General features: G+C 42.0%; 1 protein-coding gene across 4 annotated transcripts in view; it reads right to left on the bottom strand.

Annotated features, from left to right (window-relative positions):
• Positions 1 to 22700, bottom strand: part of COBL (cordon-bleu WH2 repeat protein) — a 223226-nt gene that overhangs the window by 16548 nt on the left and 183978 nt on the right. For all 4 annotated transcript variants that reach the window (XR_015705259.1, XR_015705263.1, XR_015705261.1 and 1 more), the window contains one exon: positions 3528 to 3817. The gene's annotated coding sequence lies outside the window, so the exon portion shown is untranslated. The remainder of the gene's footprint in view (positions 1 to 3527; positions 3818 to 22700) is intronic.

The following is a 22700-nucleotide window of genomic DNA, read 5'->3' as shown; positions in this document are numbered from 1 at the left end:
GATGAGTCCTCCTGAATATTTAGTTTCACCATTTTACGTTGACTTGTTCAAGTGCCAAAACCCATTCATTTAGGTTCAAGACATTGTCTCCTGAACAGTTGTATATCTAATAGACACGAATGTCAGATTTGGGGAGTAATTTAATCACATTTCACATCCAACCAAAGCAAGGCCTTTGAACTAACCTGCCTCCGCTATGTTTAGGCTTTTCTATTAAGTAGTAGTGAAAAATATCCATTTCTTTCAGATTTTCCATATCATTCATCAAAAATCTAAGCAATCCCCAAACTCCAAAACACAAGAATTTACAATAGAGGGAAATTGCAGAGGTGCCAGTTCTGGCGACTCCTTCACTTAGCAGCTGAAATAATATTTTTTTGTTGTTGTTTCTATGGAATCAGTTCTTTCAGTTACTGAATGAACCAGAGTCTTATGTTCTTAGTATATAAAAATGACAGACATAAAGCTTTTGTGGGAGATAGGGGACAGAAGAGCAGTAAGTAGGAAGCATCCACTGAGTATGATACCGAGTTACTGTCTGCTCTTGGAGAGATGAGAGAGGGAGCTGCTGAAGGTGGAGGAGAGCTGATCCTTAGGGCTAATGCTCCACTTTAGTATGCAGTCACTGACTGTGCCCACCAAAAGTTCAGTACTGGGACAGACTGGCATCTCGTATGTCTTCATTTAAATATTTCTACCTTGCTAAAAAGAGAACAAAACCCCCAAACAGTCTGAAGTACAGGTACAAAGGTGATGTTTCACTATTGCCCTCGCATGAGTTTGGTAGAGGACTTGTTCTGATGTTCACTTTTCCTTTTCCCACATCTGTCATTGCCTTTTCCTCCCAAATGGTGCCTGCATTGTGATCAAGCTCCGTGTTCTCATCTAACTCCTTCTTCTAGCAATTCCTGTAATGAGCAGGGCAGAAATGTCACAGGAACAAAAGGCAGAGTCAGAAAGCAGGAGATGCTATCCAAAACCCAGGAGTTGGGCATTTCTCCACTGTTTCTTAGACTCATTATTCTTTCTGTCCACTACATTTATTGCCATGGTGTTCAGGAATTTCAGCCCTGGGTTCCCATAATGAGCTATTTCTGTGAAGTGCTGTGTAAAGGCAGAACAAAGAGATGGTCCTTCCTTTAAGATCTTACCGTGGACGACAGCAGATGGTGATGAGCAGACAGAGGGGGAGTACAGGAAAACAACAAGACAACTGTGAAACTAATTAGGATTGTAAAACTCTGGACAAGTCTGGCCACAATGGAAATATTAGTGGGTTTGAAGGGTACTTTATTTCAGCTTCAGAATCAGTGTAGGAGCAAACAGAATAAATCTACAGGCAATGTTTTATATGTCCTTGTTTCTGAGAAGGGAAAATCTAGTAGAAAATGCCTTAAATCAGTATGGCTGCAAACAAAATATGGAACTTCTCTGTAAAAATCAACACTTTTCTTTCCCCCCTTCTGTTAGCCTTGCATCATTGCGACTGGGTCAAAATGCAACTCTGTTTTTTTCTGTACTTAAGGATAGTTAACTATCCTTTTCATGTGTTCACATATTCTGCAAGGGCCAAGTGAATGCTCTGATTTTCCTTTTTTCCTGTGTGGTAATTGTGCTTTATTGTAAGGACGCTGCTCATACATGGTACCAATTTTTGCCACTCCCAGGAGAGTACTTACTTCTGAAAATCAGTAATGTCCCTGTGTTAACAATGCTTAATTGAAAAAAAGAAATAGACGCTGCTATCTTTTGGTTTAGAAATTTCAAACTCTGCTTCTCTTCCCTGCACCGTTTTCTTTCTCCCTGAGACATCCACATGCTGTCATTGTCTCTGCATTAGTCATGTCTCAGAGATGGCAGAATCAGCTAAGAATTTACAAATTGCTTTTATATCTTTGGCTGTTTGGGCTTCAGATTCCTCCCTGGTTCTCCTACGTTCCATCTTCTGCTTGTGCCATCCGTCACTCGTGCTCCTTGCTGTTATCTTTGACAGACAGCTTTTCATTAGAAATATCCCTTCCTACAGCTCGCTTTGCATTCCTGACTTGCTTCAAGTTATTAGTCTATATAAAGCAATGTGGTGCTTCTCTCTGATTTATCTCAGTAGGCCTTGGAACCACGCTAATCGCCAAGTTATGACTGTCTGTGTATCGGGCGAAGGAATGTGTGGGTAGCATTTGTCTCAGCGAGGAGGGAGTCCAAGAGCCAGCCATACGGATATTATTAACATTGTGTCTTAGGTTAAAATATTAGCATGTCTCTTCAATGCACTGAAAAATGTGCCTGAAGATTTTACTTAATATTCTAAGCTTCAACAACAAAAAAACACCAAAACCCAAGCTCCAGCTTCATTCTACAGTCCTCAAGTCAGTCACTGACGTGCCAAAACAGCTGTGAAATAAGTGTGTTTCTAATGCAAAATATTCACGACACACATCGTATATGTGTGTTTCCTTCCAGATGCTCCTTCCATTCGAGCTGGTGTCCCAGCCATGGTGAGCAGGAGTCTGGATAATACAGATGGGAAAACCTGCCCAGGGAGAGCCACCTTCGCCACACCAGGGGGGAAGAGAGGGAAGGGGAACAAGAGGGAAGCCATAACCTTGCCTCTGTAGCATATGGTTTACATCTTTGCAGCCCTCTGCAAAGCCAGTCAGCACTAGTTAACTTTATTTTATTCTATTCTATTTTATTTTATTTTATTTTTATTTTATTTTATTTTATTTTATTTTATTTTATTTTATTTTATTTTATTTTATTTTATTTTATTTTATTTTATTTTTATTTTATTTTATTTTTAGTACCAGGTAACTTTCTGTAGATCAAAAGAGGAATCAGAAAAAAAAACCCAGAAGTGGAACACCATTAAATGTGTGTTACAAGATTTGCCAGGTATATTTGTATTTGCAGTAGTATGCTACATGGGAAATAGCTTGTTATATGGATTTCAGTAATGCTGATAAATATATCTAAGATATATATAACATAAATATATTGAAAAATATGTAACATAGAACATATATACACATGTAAATGTTTTTTATTTGTGTGTGTGTGTAAAATATTACTGACAGGATGGAGGGGATTTATCTCAATCAGCTTTGGCCACCCAAACGTAAGATGTCTAATCCAAAATGATTGTCCAAATTGCCTCTATAGTCAATGAGGACCTCTGGATGGGATGACCTCCCCTACAGACTACGCAAGACTAGATTCCTCTACTTTTAGACAGCTTGGTTCACATGCAATTAGTACCATCTGATACTTGCAAACAAAATATATAAAATGGACTGTTCCAGAGGAATTAATATATTAATATACCTTCTCATATGGGGCCCTAACATTTTTATACAGGACCAGATCTTTTCAGATCAGCTGCACTGATCAATTAGTGAAACTGTAAATGGAGTAAGGTGCTGCGTGGCATTTGGTCCACAGCATTCACACAGAGCAAGGCTCCATACAGAAGTTTTGTATATGTGCTGTAACCTACATAATACATATTGTGATCCAGTTCTGTTGAATACCTTTGTGGATGAGCAGGTTACTAGTCAGCATGAGAAAGTCTGGCAGAACAGTCTTCAGGTGTCACTGGTTTGCAGCAAAGACAGAAACAGCTTTCTTAAGTAAAGGGACATTTGAGAAATGCTTTGTGTTATGGTCTATCATGACTGTAAAAAGAGGAGGTGCTCAGGGTAGTGAGCCAGAGGCCTTTCGTTGGATCTGAATATCATCTCTTCAGTGGAGTGAATCAGATAGATGCTCGTATGTCCTCAATTTTAACACCTTTGTGTTCTTCAGAAGCCACCCTGCATCTCTGTCAAAAAAGATTGAAGACAAATTAGATAATGAAACTTAGCTTGAGAGGGATACCATTTCTCCAGTACTCTCAGTTTCCTGATGAATGGTTCAGCATGAGCTGGTGCCGGGTTAGCCTGCTCAGTATTTCTGAAAGTGTGCCTCCTGCTCTTGCCTTGCTTGGCTTCAGCAGGAGTGAAGTAGATATTTTACCATGAATAAGCATATACCAATGGCTTTTCTTCCACCTGTTTGTAGAAACATATTATTTTGCAGCCAAAGAAAAGCTGAACAAAACCCTTCCACAACAGAACTTACAAGAAACTATTGGGAACATCAGCGTGCATTATCTTTTAAATTACCTTTGAACACACGAGGACGGATAGTAAATACAGCACTGTGTGCAATTGCCTTCCTTTTACATGTGCATTTTTCATGTATATTTGCAACAGTCAGTTGCAAATGTTCAGTAAACAGTAGTGAATATTGCTGTGGATTATTTCCCAAATATTTTTGGTAAATGATTTTCTGCTCTTGGAGAACCTGAAGGGGGAATGTTTTTAGTGAGGACTAAAAGGAGTACTGTGCTGCTATTTTTTTATTCAAGGGAGGTGGATTTTTCCCTTCCTTTTTACAAGATACTGTTTTTATGGGCAATTACTTGCCTTAGTGCTGCATACAACACTATTGTATACAAAGCATTACTGTCTGACCTCCTCATTAATTATGCTAAGCAGTACAGCTGCTTTCCACTAACTGATGAAATAAAACATAATAGCTTGCTTGCCTGAGGACACTGGCTCTTCAAGTCAAAAAAAGGCAGAAGCAAAGTTTGACCTTTAATCTAGTCTGAAGTTTAGATACATGCCAGGGTTTGTTGGAGATAGGACTCCCACATGTGCTCCGGCACTGCTGACTCCAGCGTCGGCGTGGCTGTGCAGCCATCAGTAGCCGGGGCTGGGGATGAAGCCATGCTCTCTCCTTCACCAAACTGTAAAGTAAGTGCATGTGGCATAAGAAAGAAAAATATGGCTTGAGCGTTAAAGACAGCTCCCGTTAAGGTTGATCAGCTGCTCTATTCTGAACGCTGCTTCTCAGGCACTTGAGGAATTTGCAGAGGGAGCATACATTTATAGGTGATACCCTACGGAAGAGAATTTCACCACAGCCTGAAATAAGTGTTTTTTGAAGAATGGCTAAGTAAAGCTAAAAAAAGGCACCTCCGTTGATGCCATCTGGTGCTGCCCATTAATCAGAAAACTATTCTCTTTTAATTAGGGACTAGCCCTGGTACGCCTTGTTATATCAGTAGCACCACAGACACAGATAACAGAGAACTCTTTATGTTCTTAATTCCCACTTTGGCCTCTACTACCCAATAATTTTAAAGGGAGTTGGTTTTCCACACGGGTGTTAAGTGATTTCAAACCTTTGTGGACCTTATCCTTACTCTTCAGACAGACTTCAATAAAATAAAATACTTTTCCATAGCAGTAAGCTCAGCACTGGACATTACAGCTACAAGGACACATTACAAACCAGTGGGAGGATTTGCTTTCCGTGTTTACATGTGAGGGACCTGAGACATGGAGGAACTGCGTTACCTAAATTCATAGTGATTGGAAACTGAGTGCCCCAAGTTCTGCTTTTTGGTCTCTGAAAATGTGTTGCTGACGAACATGCCTACCTCAGGTGGGAAATGGGGACAAGTCTTTCTTTCCCTCGTAACTAAAAAAAAAAAAAAAAAAAGAAGAAATCCTTGTGGTCATCATGACTACCTGGGAGCATCCCATCCCCTAGAAACAACTGCTCTGTTATTTTGGGGCTTTACTTTGTCACTGTGGTGTCAGAGGTCTTCCAGCAGAGTGAGGGAAAGACCCTTCCTGGTCTCTTTTCCAGACGCCTCTCAGATGAAGAGGACGATTTTCCTTCTTGGCCCTCTGCCACTCCGTTAGCTGGGCTGCAGCGAGCCGTGTTTATAGTTCACATGGCTGAAGATAATCCTGACAATACAGACAGTATGAGGAGTGTACAGCTGGACTGCTGGGAAAATAAAACATCGGAGGATGAAAAAGCAGAGGAGGTGGGGGTTTGGGAGTTCTGAGCTTTTTCCCCTTCAGCCAAGGTAATCAACATGGTCATAAATTAAAAATTTATTCCAAGACAACACATAAGTTACTCAGAAGTCATCATCATCACAGGGCTCTTGTTCAGAGTCCGCACATAGTTGGAGGGGAAAAAGCACGTCTGTGAAGGGAATTGTTATTTTTATCAGTAGTTAGTCATTATTTGTGGGCTTTCCAGATAAGAAAGCAGAACATATTACAGTACTTATCACTGACATTATCTGCCATTAGACACAACTGAACTGGGTTATTGCTTCTATTTTTTTATTTATTTACATTTTTCAGCCACAGAACAGTTACATAGAACTCGGCTCCATATTCTCCCTCTTTTGTCTTCCTAACTATGTATAAATAACTTGTTAAGTAACAGCTTTTTCAGAAATTAAAGAAGTTCATTTTTGACATGTGTCTTTGTGGCATTAAATGTGACACTGATCTTGTGCGGAAAGAAAATCCTTTAAAATTTGTTTATTCGAGTATAATATAACATTGATATATGCTCCTCATTAATCCAGAATTGAACTTTATGATCTGAAACACTGTAGTATGCATTAATACTGTTTTTTAATGGCAGACTATAAATTCTGTAAGGTACAGAATGTACTTGATGCGTTCTTGTTCTACTTGAAGGCCAAGTTCAATAAATAGTGTATAAATAACATATATTGGGAGAAAAGTTACTAAGATCATTGAAGCCAGCGTTGCATAAATTTCTGTGACATTTGCTCTTTTCTCTGGACTGTACACCAGTCATGAAATCTTTCCTACTTTTACCTGTAAATTTCATTTGTTGCAAAAATTTGCTAGCTGGTTTGGGTGAGTAGTATGCCTGCCCATAGTTACTTTGCGGGTTGTTTGCTCTGGTTATTTACTGGCTTTATCATGCTGTGTTATACTGCAGAATTGTAGCACCTGGACTAGATGACTGAAAAAGTTTAACAGGATAACATTCAAGAGCAATTAGCAAAAAAAAAAAAAAAAAAAAGCCCGAAAACCAACCACCTCTTACCATTTCAGGTTAGATAAATATTTCAAAGGAACAAATAACTATGACCCTGCAAACAGCTCAAGTAACAAAAGCTGCTACCCTATAAGCAGCTGCAAGGTTTATTTATTCACACATACATTTGTAAATCTTCTCCTCATCATTCAGCCAGATCCTGGGATAGTCCCAAACAGCATTTATCAGGCATCTATAACAGTAAAAATCTCTCAGTCCTGGAACTGACCCTGACAAGCCCCTGATCAGCTTCAAACAGCAAGTGTTGTTCTCTCCCCCTGCAAAATCTCTACAAAACTTGTCCTTCCTTAACGGTGGAATTCCCTCTTTCCCTCCAATTCCCACACACTGTTTAGTCTGGGACTATACACAGGTATAAACTCCAGCAAGGTAAGAAATAGAGACTAGACAGTTACATATTCCTTCTCATATTCCTTCCCTTTAAGGACTGTTATGAAGTATGGAAAAACTACTGCAGGCAGCTTTTGTCTTTCCAGAATTTACTCACCATAATTTTTCTTTCCCCTCTCAAGGTCTGTATGGTAGATGCATAGTATGGCAAAAGTCTGAATTTAATACAGGCTAATTCACATGAAAAATAGAACTAATATTAAATAAAGACTTCTCTGAATTATTTCTAAAAGTGATGCCTTTTTTAAAAATTTTTTTTGGAAATAGCATGTAAGAGAGTGTATGAAGGTACTGTATAAGTAAGATCTTATTGCCAAGAATTTGGGGTGATTTGTCTTTTATTGACAGGCTTATGAACTTACAAATTCTAATTGAAGTGACCATCTCCCAGCTCTATTTTTACTCTATTCCAGGCTGCACCATTTGGATACCACTGGAGTGAGCAGAGCACATTAAGGACGGTTTAACCTGGCCTAGGATATTTCCCCTACTCTAGTCTGAAAGCTTTGCTTTCTGGAATTGCTTGAGAAACACGAAGAAACCTCAAAACTGAGTCTTCTGTGGTTTTCTGTCTTTCATGTCTATGGCATTAATTACTGATCTGGGTCCACAAGATTAACGTAAACCACCTATTTGCTTGGATGTTTTAAATAAATTACTGTATAAAGGACTAAAACTGGGCGAAAAGGGAATGGCTGGCTTTTGAGCATAAAGCAGCTGCACCTAGGCAAAGGCCCATGAGCTAGATATGCGCAGGAGTTGTGACGAGAACCGAATTTGACCTTTTTATTCGTTCCAGGAAAATCTTATTCATCTGCGATACCAAAAATGTTATCCATGCCTCTTTGTTTTCAGCGAGGTTGGGAAACAAGAATAAAGCAGTGGTAGGACAAAAGCTATTCTTGCAGATTTCCGAGCTCAGCTAAACCCAGGACCGACTGGAAAGCCCCCAAGAAAGCCTGGAGACTCCCAGCCCAATCCAGAGGCTTCTGGAGCCTTATCCACAAGGAAGAGCGATGTGAGGGTCAGGCCTGGAAAGCGGCAGGAATAGCCTTTGGCGCGGTATTTCTGTACTGCCGCTTCCTGCCCAGGCTGAAGGGAGGAAGCGTACCGTACGTGGCTTTTTTAAGCGAGGCTCTCAGAGCCCCAGTTTGGTGCACTCTGCCGACAAAGGTCAGCAGCCAGGCAGCAGAGCTAATGAGATTGCGTGGGATGTAAGTCGCCGGTAGACGTGGCGTGCTCTCCCTTATATAGCAAGCAGCATTAAGTGGATAAAAGAGGGTGCTGGAGAGCAAGCATCGGGGTGCCGGGCCTATTTCTGCACCGCTTTTCTTGCGGCTGATGCAACCGGCTCCAGGCGCCGTCTGTGCCTGGGTTGCCTCTGCTCCACAAGGATCACGCTGCAGATGCATTTTGCAGTCCTAGACAAATGCTTTGATATCTACTGACGAAAAAGATACCTCAGAAGCGATAAGCATTACCATTTCTACAGCGCAGCACTGAAGGGTGAAGGGGCACTCGATACTGTTACCTCTGCCAGAAGGCTGCAGTTGCATCTAAATTACATCAGTCTGCAATTTTCGTATAGAATTCATGTTTTCATACTTTCTTTCTGTTTGTTGACATCCACACTACACTGTAATAAGATTTTCCCAGAACATTACGATAATAAAACTATTACAGTTCATTTCTATGGTGCTGCTGTTAATATTTAATGGACAATGAGACAGGTGTCCCATTTTATAAGGCAATAATACATTTCATGACTGAATAAACTGTGAATGCTGAAGGGCTGAATAGTTTAGCCCCTACATGGGAATGTGATTATTGCTAAGGGAAATAGGATGTCTATTGTATTCTCCAGTGTTGTCCCAGTTTAGGAAAGGACAAAATCTCCTAAGCCACCTGCCAGTCCAGTTTGCTGTTTTCAGCTCCCAGCTTCTGTGTCTCAGAAACCATCCCACAAGACTTCATCTGCTTAACACAGAAGCAAAGAGTGGCTACCAGATCTAGAGCAGGAATGAAATGGTGCTATTTACTCTTGTTCACTTCAAAATGTACCTTTCCTAAAACTACAGCAGGAACAATAAGAAAAGTGACATGCTTTAGTTTTAATCAGTTCGAAGGAGGCTGCTGGACTGCAGGGTCAGAGCATCATCTATGCCTGACACAAGTCAGTAGCACTCCAGTGGTGGGACGTGATGGGTAAGAGCTTGCCTAATTGCATGGTCGAGTCAGAGCCTCCTGAAATGAAGCCAAGATGAGCATCTGTGCTAGAAATCCAACCTCGTGACCGGGGTCGTCTTTGTTCTGCCTCTTGTAGAATTTGAGCTTTTATTTTAAGTTTTAACTAAACGGCTTTTGCGCTTGTTCTCGGATGTTGCAGATGGTCTAAGAGGAAATGGATAATCTTTGGACATTTCAGAGCTGAACACCTATGACGTGCAAATGCAAAGAAACTGAATGACCCACGTTGTCCTGTGTATTCATTTCTACATCTGTCAGAACTATAAAAAAGAAAACAGTAATACTTTATGGTGATATAATCCTGTGTCAGATGTGAACATAAGATTCACGGTGTGTCCTCCTGGTTTGTGCTGTCTTACATTTCAGCCCGGACAGTATGTTATGGATGGGCAATGTTACCCTCCTTTTTCTGTCTCTCTGTGTCAGACAGAGCTGATCAGCCTGACTTATCCTCAGGTGCTAAGGTGTTTCGGTGAATGAGTCCCTCATGGAGCAACCTCATTAAAAATCCTGTTTGTGAAGTCAGTAGGAGCCTAAAGAAGCTGTGCATCCTCCAAGCAAACCTAGAGGTGCAAGAGGCCAGCCTTTTTTTTGTGGTCAGCCTTTCTATCATCAAACTGGTTCCTGTCTGCCTGCTATGATGCTGGCTATGATAAGTCCGAGACTCTTAACCTTCCAGCGAAAAAGCAAATGAATAGCCAAACCTCAGCAAGCATACCTGGTCCTATCTAAAATGGGGCCAGCAGAAAGAGACAAGCTAGGTCTGATGGGGACTGACCTAGTCACACTGGGAGGGGCAACGTGGCTGAGCACCGAACGGTCCTTTTATTAGGGGATAGTAAAATGGTAGCAGCTCTGCCGGAATTTTCCTTCTCAATGTAATTATCTTATTATTTTGAGAAATCCTTGTGGGTGGTTGTGGCAGGAAAGGAGGCAGCCAGGTCTCAGCACCTCAGTGGGTGGCTGTTGTGCATGCAAAGAGGTCTGTATGCTCAGATCGCACCTGGGGCTGGCAGGGGAGAGGTGTCGTGCACTAGTGGGGATGTGACACTGGCAGATAAGGCAGAAAGTGAACTGAGTAAATGAAAACAGGGATGAAATAAAATCCTCTGCGGAGTGCCAGCAAGGCTGGACCCTGGGGTTTTTGCTTAATGCCTTTCCCTAAATATTATTAAGGACCACAGTTCTACCATTGCTTGAGTGTATGCAGTGACTGTGTATAATTATTTCAGATTTTCTAGTAGGCAAATTGAGGTACAGAAAGGGTGAACTCAAACTTATTGGCAATACCAAACACAAGACAAGGTGCCATAGTCTTTGAGCAGCACTGAACTGAACAATTCCTTTACAGCACACAGTGCTAACATAGTCACTTATACCCAGGAAAAATAATCAGATGCTGCTGTTAATTTGAATGGCTCCATTTTTCCTGATCTATACTTGATTTACAAATGTATAAATAACTGTACACATCACATCTCAAGTGGCACAGCCCTTTGGTACATAGAATATTAGGATGTGGGGCTTCCCACTCAAAAATATTTTAAAGTTTACTTTTGTGGTTAAAAGTCATGTTTTAAACTGACTATGGATTTAAGCATATGCAGTGAAATTAAATTCTTCTCTCAGGATCCTCGGTTATGCTTAATGGTTTTTATGCCATTTGGAAATGGAGACTTGGTTTATTTTCTCAGGAAGTTTTTACTGGCTGCCAATTATACAGTCTAGGTGCAGGGGAGAAAAAAAAAAAAAAAGCAGTGCTTTATGCGGTTAGACAACAGGTCTGGGAGAAGTCAGACAACAGGGCACATGTGAAAGGGGGCACATCATCGAACATGGCCTTTAGATTTCAGGCAGTTCATAAACTGACTAATTATCCCTTCAGTGATCTCTATCCAGCACATTTTGACCATGTCTTTTTTTTCTGAGCAGCAAGGTACTGCTTGTGTCAGCATTTTGCAACCTGCCCTGTCATTTTCTTTACTTGATAGGGAGACAGTTTCCCGTGGTCTTGTCTCTGTAACTCTCATCCCCAGCTCTGAAAGCTGAACGCTGAGTTTAGAGGAGCTATTACTTAATTTCATGACTGGGAGAAGGAAGGAAGCTGCTGTGCAATGTCTCCTCTTAAATTCCCTGGCCTCTTTTCTTTTGTTTCCTCTCCGAACAGAGTTATCTTCCACCCAAAATGAAAATTAAAAGGAATAACCACAAACCCTCAGCCCCAAGAATCACAGTAGTAAAGATAGGAGAATGTACTCTGAGTAGCATCAGTTTATAATTAAACCATTTGTCTTTTACAAAAGGTGTTTAGGCTATTCTTGTAAGATATATTATTTTTTTATAAACTGTATTTTATGCAAATTTCCTTCCTGTTGGAGAATCGAGTATTTAACTGCAGTCAGTCCCAGCAAATCATCCTCTTTTACTACCATTTTTATCTGATGCATTTGGGACTATGGCAGACTGCAGAGTTCTTTCAGTTAGTGGTGAAGATCATCACTTCATGCAAATGTTCCTCATAAAGAGCCACAGGATCTGCCTCTGCGAGGTGCTGAGCAGCTTTAGCCCCTACTAGCACAAAACGAGAGTCTGGCAATCATCCCACCTCTTGGGATCAGAAGGACAGAAAGGGCTGAATACTGAGCTGTGGGCATGATTTCTTTTTCCTGCAGCTGAAATGTTCTTCAAGATACAAGGCGGTTCTTACCACATTCATAGTTTGAGCCATGTTCATCTGAAATCACTACTCACCACTTTTTCGTTTTCCCTAAGTTCCAATGACTCAGCAATCGAAGTCATTAGACCATCCACGTTAGAGGTGATGGGACCATCCAGTGGGCATTTTACATTACCTGGCACTTTGCAGGGTGCCGCTTTACCATTCTCTCAGCTCTCGTAAGGACTAAGATATTATCACACAAACCTTCTCAGCCAACCTGACCCCGTAAGTCAGAGCCTCCGGGTGGTGCAATTCAGCACAGCCCCATCAAAGCCACCCAGATAAGAGATGGGCAATGATTTGGAGACAGCTCAATTCATCAGTGCTTTTTGCCCTCCAAAACCATTTTATTCTGTCCACCTCAGCTCTTGCCCTGTCTTAACTTGTATCTATTGTGTCCCTGGCTTCTCAACTCACAAGTTATGAAAAACATTTTGCCGTGTTCTCTTCCCTTCTATAGCCAGCATTTCCTAGTTGTCTAAGTGCCTCGCATTCTCCACAGCTGGCCTCTAAGACAGTTGCAGTCATGGGTGCAGGGCTGGGTATATCGGCTATGGTCATGATTTATTTTTGGGATGCAGGAGTATGCCCACATCTCAGCAGCTGTGAATGCTGGCATGTGCTGGGGACAGGAAAGGTTTACATTGCCTGGATTCCAGGGGCCTGATTTAGAGCGACTCATTTTGAGGCAGTTGGGCAGATAAAACCCATGCCGACTCCTTCTGCAAAGCTGCCATCTAAAAACAATATGGTCTCATCTTCAGCTTTCGGGCAGTGCCCTCAAGAAAACTAGCCTTTTCTTTGGGTCCTCTTGCCATCATGCCCTCAGTCCCTGGTGGGCAGAGGACAAGGGGCGGACGTTGGGGCTGTGTGCTTATCGGTCTTTCCAAGGTGGAGGACTCCCCTAGTAATGCCATTGGTGTCAGGCCCACTTCTCCTACGAGCACATGGGCAATCAGAGCCCTACAGCTCAGCAGCCTCACATGTTGATGGAGAGCTGATTTGTGGTTTGTTTTCCTTAGGGTCAGTGTCCCCAGACCACAGTGAGACAACAGATGATTAATTTCTGACACTTTTTGAAATGGCGACTAGCCTGTAAAGCATTTTGCCCTAATCCAAACAAGATATGATGCAATGATTAGGGGAACAATTAAAACTCTGACCATCTTATTTAATGACCATAGTAATGACAGCAACAGCAGGAGAGTTTGCCCTCTCTGAACATGCATTTCTTAGTGACATAATACATTTCAAGCTTTAAAGCACCCTTGTGGTTGTGATAAATGAAACAATTCAATAAATTAAACATTGTTTGGAGAGAGAGATAGCTGGTGAGCGCCAGCTGATGCTCGGTTCACGTAAGAATAAAGCAGCAGTGATCCTGAAGCTCTGCTTCATGCAAAGCTCTGCTTGTGGTTAGGCTTGCTTGTGGTGTAGCATGAGGTACCATAACCTGTTTAAGCTGCCTTGCAGGAATCATCTCCGTCTCATCTCCTTCTGATTTGCCGCATGACAAATGCTATCATCTCCCCTACACAGCTGGTAACAGAGACATGTCCCAAGATCGCAGCTCATGAAAAATCTGGGTGGGACAGCATATATTTTAGAAATGCCTGATGCAAGTAAATTGCTGAAGCAACCCCTTTTTGCATAATGGTTTAATTAACGACCGCCGTGTTACTGTGTTTTATAGGATTCTCTGTGCTTGTCGGAAGACACCTTTTCTGAGGCAGGGACCATCCCTTGCCCTCATGGTTTACACAGGTTTTTTCTCACTGATGTAAGGAGTGGAGGAGGTCCCTTGCCTCTCTCCTGAGCAGGCAAACTCCTGCTCTCCAGCATGCAAGAACTGGACACGAGGTGGATTACAACAAAAATCACCTTTGTCCAGCTCTGGAGCCCGTCAGTAAGAGACTGAGGGTGCTTGAAGAAGTCAATCGACAGAGTGGAAGGTAACAGTCCACCATAGACTTTGGGCAAAAGGTGCACGGTCAGCTTGCTAGTACTGAGTGAAACTTCTGGAAACCACTGTGATCCTTAACATTTTTAAAGGCTGTTTGTATCTTGAGCTTTTCAGCTGTGAGGGAATTGGACCGTGCCTCTCTCTAGACTGTAAATAATTTGCGGCGAGGGCTCGTTTTATCACCGTGCTTCAAACAACACTCAGCATATTGCTGGAACCAATGATATAAATAAATTATATAATATGTCTTTGGGTAACTTAAATACCATGCTGAGCAGTCAGTAGTTGAAAGTTGAAAGACGCCAAAGCCAAATTTGAAAATAGGAGGAGATAACACATTACATAATTCAGTCATATTTATTATAGTTTTTCATTTTCTGTAGCAGGCTGGTAATATAGAAAGATATTTGTGTTAAAATACCATTGTTCTACAGAACAGATGTTTTTATATTACGTTCTCAATTGTGTTTAATAACATATTACATGACATGCTGTAGTCATAACACGTTGTTAAAAAACTTCTGCAGATACAACATTTACTTTTGATTAAACAAGTGTGCTGGGAGTTCAGTGTATCCCAGTGTAATTAAATGTTATTATTCAGTTATATGAATTGCACAATGGACTACTTTAAGAAAATATGAAGAATATCTTTCTTCGTTGCTAAAACTTCAGGTAAACAAATTCACTCTTATACAGTTTAGTGCTGAATATCCCGTACTGTTGAAGTTCAAAATAAATCATATTTCCCTATTTAAGCAAAGTTTATTGATAGTGGCAAAGTGCTAGTTCTCAAAACACAGATTACAAAGTGAGGCCCGAGATGAGCAAAGTCTTTGAACAAGTAGCAGATATATTATGCTAGAGACCCCGCTAGTATAAACAGATTTAAATCCATGGAGCTAGAGAAACGGAAGGTCAGGGGTTTTAATCCTTTCTTATTCAAGGATTCTTGCCTGAGCATAAAAGAGGGGTAAGGTGCTCTGTACTATAAGGCTCCACGTACAAGGAAAAAAAAAAAAAAGAAAAGAGGGTAACAGCGAGATCAACTGGTTCCAAAGGAAATGATGCCGCTGAGGGAGAGTGGGAGAGAAATGAACGTGAAGTTATCATGGATAAAGAAGGGAAGGCAATAGCTCTCTAGACAAAAGGCCATCAGTGGCTGGGAAAGGCACCACTTCTTTCTTACCACTGATTTTCAAACACATTTATGAAAATATCTCTGTATAGAAGAGATTACAGAAGTCAGTCTCTGCTACATTTTGGCAGGATCCTGATTTTTGATGCATATCTTGTATACTTTGATTCTTGATACCCAGAAGGCATTTGACTAAGTAGAGTGGCGGGTAATGACCAAGGCTGTGCCTGGGGGAGACGAAGGAGAAACAGCGATCTCTGGGCAAAGCACTGCTTTAAGATTATTAGGAACTGGCACATGAACCCAGCCCTCTGCCTCGCCCCCATGGTAAAAGGGAAGCTGTCCCTATTAAGGTTACTGGGTCAAGGTGTCCTTGATGTGGATTACCTGATCATTAGCTTCTCAGCACAAAGTCTGAACTTTAATATGTATTACTTAGCTGCATATCATATAACCTCCATGTACCTGTGTGGCAGAGTATCCTTATCTGAATGATTAACATTAGATCATGAGTGCTAAAAAAAGGTGCAGGAAAGATAAAAGCAGTGCCCTAATTAAGCAGCATCCCCTCAAACAGATTTACAGCTTCAAGGTGACTCCTCAGTCCGTGCTCCTCAGCCCTGCGGCAGGGTTGTTTGCCAAAGCTTAGAGGAGAGCTATTGAAAGACAGAGATCTGCTATGGGTCTGATTCCTAGAAGAGGGAAGAGAGGAAATTGTCACTTGCAAAAGCTGGCATGCAGAGAGCCTGACCCCAAAGTGTAACTGGGCTCTCCAGAGAAGGGGGCTATTTGAGTTATGCCTACCCAAAGCATGAGTTGAATTCCAGGCGAAGGTCCCACAGCAAGTAAAGGGCAAGTGTCATGCTCAGCTGGCATGAAGGTATAGCCTGGAGATGGAAGTAAGGAGGTCATTAGCTCATGACCGAGAAAGAAGTGAAGGGACCTGCCTACTTCTTGGAAAGGGTGCCCTTAGGGAGCTGGGAGAGGTCTCAGGAGAGGCGAGATGGGTGACAGATGAGGTCAGGGAAATGCGAACTGCATCTAGAGCTCATTCGAGGAACATAAGGTCACATTTATAGTATTTACTGATGAATGGTAAGATTTTACTGCACATCCTGAGCCGTCTACTCTGTGCTGTTAGAAATCATAAAGTAATTCCATGCGCAGTAAGGGTGTAACTTGATACTCATCAAGTCTGAAATCTCAGTTTCTGCAAAGAGTCACGCCCTTCTGCTTAGACGAACTGTTGAATAATAAAAGCCTTTAGACTTGGCATTCCATGAAATGTGAAATCAAGGTTAAATGTCAGTTCTTCAGTCCAAACAGTTGGGGCTGGTTGAGGTGAGGCAGTCGGTCACTGCAAGGGGGTAGGGCATGCCTCACAGAGCCAACTGTTTCTTCCCTATTTGTTGAACCAACTTCAAGGGTTTTCAGGCAGACTGAAAGCTAAAAACTCCTACTCGGGTAGAAAATTCTTCTCCCCCCTGTTTTGTTTACCTCACTCAAAAACCTTGAATTGCACTTTAAAATAGTTGACAACGTGTAACCTTAGGAAACCACATTCCCAGTGTTCGAACATATTTTGGGGCTTTGCTAATATGATATTAAAGTGTATGAGACACACTGGCTACCATTTGGTCTGAAGGAAACAACAGATGCCAGGTAAAATAAGAATCCAGTGCTGCCAGTTGCAGGGCCTGGAGGAAATACCAGAGATGTCGATGGAGTAGAGGACGGTGATAATTCTAGGCTATGTCTACACAGCTTGTCAAGCACAAATAGGGAAAGTCTGGTGCAGCCCGCGACCCCACGCTCTGCATTTGTGCCACCGACTCTACAGTATTTCTCAGTCAGCCTGTTGGTACCCACATTGTATAAGAAACTCTGAGCTATAAATTATGTTTGCTTCTAGGTGAAGCAACATCAGGAGCCTTGTAAGAAGGATTGCTTAGACGTGTTCTGTGGCCACAAGGGCAGATGGGAGAGATGGTGGTTGCCAAGGCAGTAAAATTTCATCCGTTCTGTCTGCGTGATAGTCACAAAACACCTTCCTTGTGCCTTCCTTCACCCACCTGCCTGCATGTCCTTCCATTCTCCCTTAGAGTCATATCTGAGCACAAGTGTCAGAGGGTTGTTGGTGGACTGCGGTGTGCACCTGGACCACTCTAGATAGACAGTATTAAATGTACCCTTGGGATTCAGAGAATATCTCCAGAGGATTCTTTCTGGGGAAGCTTTGCGTGCAGAAATTGAACATCAGGTCAGATTTCTCCCCTGGTCCTGGTAGGGAGCAAGTTCCAGTGATGTCCTCCACCAGCAGGAGAGCACACACAAAAAGCTGTACATGTTTTCCCCCCATCTCCAGGATTTCCTGGTGGATGGCACTTTTTAGATGACTGTCTGACTGCTGAGCTTTTACACCTCTGTTGTATTTTAGGTTTTGGCTTTTCCTCTTTACTTTTCTGCTAGTTATTTCTTGCAGAGGAGGGCTTTTACTTCTCCTTCCCCAGGGTTTCCTCACTGTCCCTTCTGTGAATTCTTCAAGCACCTTTTTTCACTTTCTGTGCCTAAGTGAAGTTTAAATGTCCTCAGATGAAGGTCCTTGCTATTTCTCAAGAGGCAAATGAAACACAAACTCCTGAAGTCTTAAATGCAAGATACACGTGAATACAAAAATTATGGGTGAACCGTTTCAGATGCTGGAAGAGGAAGGCTGTTCAGAACTGCTGCTTTACAGAAAAAATAGCCAGAATCGGGGTAGCTATAGCAACGTGTATATCACCACACTTGAGGGAAATCTAGTCCTCATAATGGGTAATCCAATCAAGCAAACAAAGCAGATACCTAAGTAAATCTAATAAAGTTATTAAAATTAATTTAAGGTTAATATAACGATATAAAAATCCTTCGCACAGCATGTGACAATTTTAACTCTTCAGCCTCGGCAAATAGTCAGGCTTATCGCATCACCAAACTGTGTTAGAAACAAACTGTTTCTTAGAAACCAACTTCAATTGTCAGTCTGATGCTTTATACACACATGCGCACGCACATGCACCCACATTCCGTAGGCTCATCATATCTGCTACCTACATGTGTGGTGCTGGTGCATGTGTACGTATTCGGTAACATTTTTAAAAAGTCATTCTCCTCCTTAATCTCTTCCATAATATCGGCGGTGAAATCCTTGCAGGCCATGCTGGTGCAGAATTTGTGTCCTTCTGCTCAAGAAGCAAAAGCCCTTGGGCTTGCACTGGAGCCTTTCCTTGGCCTGCCAGCAGCAGGGGGGCTTCAGGTGCAGCCCTGCCTGGTCTGAATCCAGGGATGAAGAGGCAGTACATGCGCGGACTGGAGCTCCCCCTTTACGATATTGATCGTCTTCCCATCAAACTCACAACCTCCCCTTCTCCCAGAGCTGGTAACGTGCTTCCCAGCGAGCGAAGGATAAGCGGTTCCTTTTGTCTGAAAAGTAGTGAACGATCCCTTAAAAGCACAAATTTACATTTTATGATTTTGGCCCTTTTTCCACACTGTTTCTCATTCTTGGAACTCCTTCCCTCTTTTATGATCCAAGCAGCCGCCCATTTTCATTTAAATCATTCCTTGAAACACACTTTCTCTGCGAAGCCTCTGGCTACAGATGACTGGATATGGCAGAAAGAGTGTTTAAATTCAGAACAAGGGTTTTGTTTGAGCAAATTGTTTGGGGAATAGCCACTTTTTATACCACACCTGATATGCAACAGAGTATTAGCATGCAAACAAGGATTTATTATTCGCTAGTCATTATTTCATTATTCTTCTGTTTAAAAGAGATCCAGTCGTCTAATCACAGCACCAGGGGAATAGAAACATATCACGTCATTTAGCGTATCAATTACAGGCCTTAAATGAGGATGAGCAAATAGTCATTGTGAGTGATTCGCCAGTTTACCTATTCTCTAGGGGGGAACGAGACTCTTTCTGCAAACGAACAAACAAACCAACCAGCATTTCTGGGTAATCTGTTTGCAATCAATAGTCTTCTTCCAACAAAACTCTGTCATGGAGAAAAACTCATTTAAAAACAGTTAGGAAAAAAAAATTTAATTGTATCATTTTAAGCCATCCTCTTTACTTGATTTGTGGATCGTGTTTTGTCTCTATATGTTCTCTAAGTTAGTTTGCAGTGCCATATGGGAACGGTTTCTTTTCACAATAATTCTGAATGCTACAATCTTCCTAATAACTTTCAGCCAACAGTGAAAAGGCAGATTTTTCTTGAGCTGCAGTGAAAAGCAGTGGCAGAGGAGGGAAGAGGCTCCCGGGAGCGTTTGGGACAGAACCTCTGTACCCGCTACGCATGCCTTCTCCCGTGTGCCCATGCAGGCTCGCACACACAGGCACACGTGCGCACCGAAAGCTGAGGATCTCGGAAGAGAAGGATCGGGCCAGGGAAATGACCGCCACGAGCGGTTTTGGTCCTGCGTGGGATTCCTGGCACAGAAAACCAGCAGTGGATTCACGTGCTACACACAGCAGGCCAGACAATACAGTCGTGGGAGGAATGCCCAGTTGTCTGTGTGGGCGCAGAGTCTCATCCCCGAGTACCATAAATTCCTCCTGTGATCCACCGAAATTGTGTCGATTCAATCCAAGACATCATTAACCTCAATAATCGTCTTGTCCTTTGGTCTCAAGGCTCTATTATTTTTCATCTACTTTCTGACTATCTGGAGGCCCAGAAAAAAGGCTGGATCATGCTGACTTAACTGCTCCGTCAAGGACTCAGTGGATGGGAACAGCCGTCCTTCCCTGAGAAGAACCCAGCTGAATAAAGTTAGCAGAACCATTTGACACCATTATTTGACACCGAATAATCAGGTAAATGCTGATAAGTGCCCTGTGGTGAGACAGAAACGTTACATAAAACAAACCAAAGCCTCTTGCTAAACATTTGTGTTCACAGGTAAATACTAAGTGGCCACACGCTGTCCATTCATAAGGTGGCACCGGGAGGTCACCGTGCATCAGTGCAGCCATTCCCCTTTGCGCCCCCTTCCCACCGAGACCTCAGGAGCCAACTGCTGACTTTGGCCAGGGCTGTGCTGGGAGAGTACTGTACTGTATTGGCCTAAACTGCAAAAAGCCATTAAAAGATCGTGACTATCCCACCTTTCCAACCAGTAAATATGTGTGTGCCTGTGTGTTGTGTATGAAAAATAGGGCAGGTATGAAAAATACTATGGAAAAACTGAAAATTATGTCCTCAGTACAGAGTTAAGATGCAGGCTGCCTTTAGTTTAAGTGCATCTTTTCTAGTTTCTTTGCTATCTGAATCTAAACCCACCAGGTTGTTCACTTTTTTCCCTCTGAGGAGACGAATGTTGCCACCAGTTTTGCTTATGCAGTACAAGCAAAATATGTGCTCTATCGAGCATTGCCTTATTAGCACATCCTGCAAAATGATAACCGGTGGTGTAAAGTCCTCGCCTAACATTTATAAACACTTCCTCAGAAGAAACTCCAATGCATTTAATTTTAGGAAAGCAGCTGGCCCAAAACAGTGGAGACTGTATTATTAGTTTCTCTCTCTGAGGCAGGACTGATCATGCTTTCCCATGGAGAGAACAGGCAGATGCATTTTAGGAGCGGCTTTGATGTCACACAGAGGTCTGGTTTTCACCGTACCAACAATTTGACTGCCCAGTCAAGGGGAGATGACCAAGTTTGGTTTCGGCCAGCCATGCCCTGCTCTAGTGGCAAGCTGAGCTTGAGGAAAGGGTTAGAGATACTCAGGAGGGTGAAGTGCTGCGTTTCAGGGAGTGCTGGAGGAGAGACAGGAAAGTAATGCAATTTTCACTCAAACAGAACCTTTTCTTCAAAATAAGATGAAGACAGTAATGAATCCTTGTAGGAAAAAAACTGTTAATATGAAGGACTGTGTTTTATGCATGCTGAAAGGCTAAAATACACATAGAGATGCCCTGCTGAGCTGAGTAGCACCAGAATATTCACTGGTCCAGTCTGATCCATTATACAGATAGACCTAAGCTACAAAAGCTCTGACCCAAGCACACATTCCTCATCCCAAGGGCAGCTGGGCAGTGCCACCTGAGCCCTCCTTAATTACTGAGTATGGAGGAAACATATGGAAAACCTCAGGATGGGGATGCAGCACAAAATGTCTTTGTAGAGCGCTTGTGCCAGTAACGTTGCCCTGCATCCTGCTAGGAAGCAAGCCAGGGAGCAACGCTTCAGCAAGAGGAGCTCTGAAAGCCTTGATTCAATTTGTACCCAGCTCAGCTCCATGACTGTCTCTTAGCTGCTTCAAATTACTTTCTTTTTGGCAGCCCAGAAATTAAATGTTAACTCAGAGAACTGTATTAATCTCTATTAGCAAGGAGCTGGAATCTAAATAGCTCGAGCCTAGGCTTTCTGGTATGTCAACTAAAACAACATGCATTTATCCAATCTATAAATCAGTTTGTCTGACAGAGCAGCCAAAAGTAAGTGCCACAAAAATACAATAGCCTAAGCACACTGTTTATCTTGAAACTGTTTTATGACTTACTTTAAAAAGCCCCAAACAAATAAACAAACAAAATTATGACAAAAACTAGCAACTGACCTGTGAAAGCTAAAAATACTAAAATAATTCAAAATTTATTTATTTTAAGCTTTTTCACAACATTCCAGAGTACAATAGCATACTGCAGGTTTTCAGCTGCTACTGCAGTGTTTCTGTAAGGGAAACTCCCTCTTAAATAGTTCTTATCTAAAAGAAGAAGCCAAATTTCTTCACTACAATACACTGTGCACGGAAAATGCCTGCTTGCCATCTAAACCCATTTCTCTTGTTGAGGCAGTGGCCAGCACCACACTCAGAGAAAAAAAGGGCAAGAAGTGCTAAAATGAGCAATTACTAAGGAACCTGCCCCTAGCAAATGTTGCCTTCTAATCACTGGGCAATTTATTGTTATTTATGATCTAAAGCATGCTGATTTATATCCCTTGTAATTTGTTATTCTACCGAGTGCAACGCTTGGTGTTTTTTTATTATTCATGGGCCTTTTTAAACCTTATTTCTTTGCCGACCTCAATAATAGCAGCTGGGGCAATAAGTTCCACAAGTTAATTGTTGGTTGCGTATAAAGCACCTTCCTTAAAAGAATTGTATTTTACTTACATTTGCCTCCTAATTTGCTTGAGTCTCTCCCGTTCCTGCACTCTGTGTATGGCTACTTCCTCTATAAGGTTCATTATTCTGCTTTAAATACATCTTAAAAAATCATTGCTCGTTTGTCTCCTTGTCGGCT

This window comes from Nipponia nippon, unplaced genomic scaffold, assembly GCF_047370975.1.
Source record: "Nipponia nippon isolate SJK-2023a ecotype South Korea unplaced genomic scaffold, ASM4737097v1 scaffold_1, whole genome shotgun sequence".
NCBI lineage: Eukaryota > Metazoa > Chordata > Aves > Pelecaniformes > Threskiornithidae > Nipponia > Nipponia nippon.
This window is presented reverse-complemented; position numbering and strand designations above follow the sequence as displayed.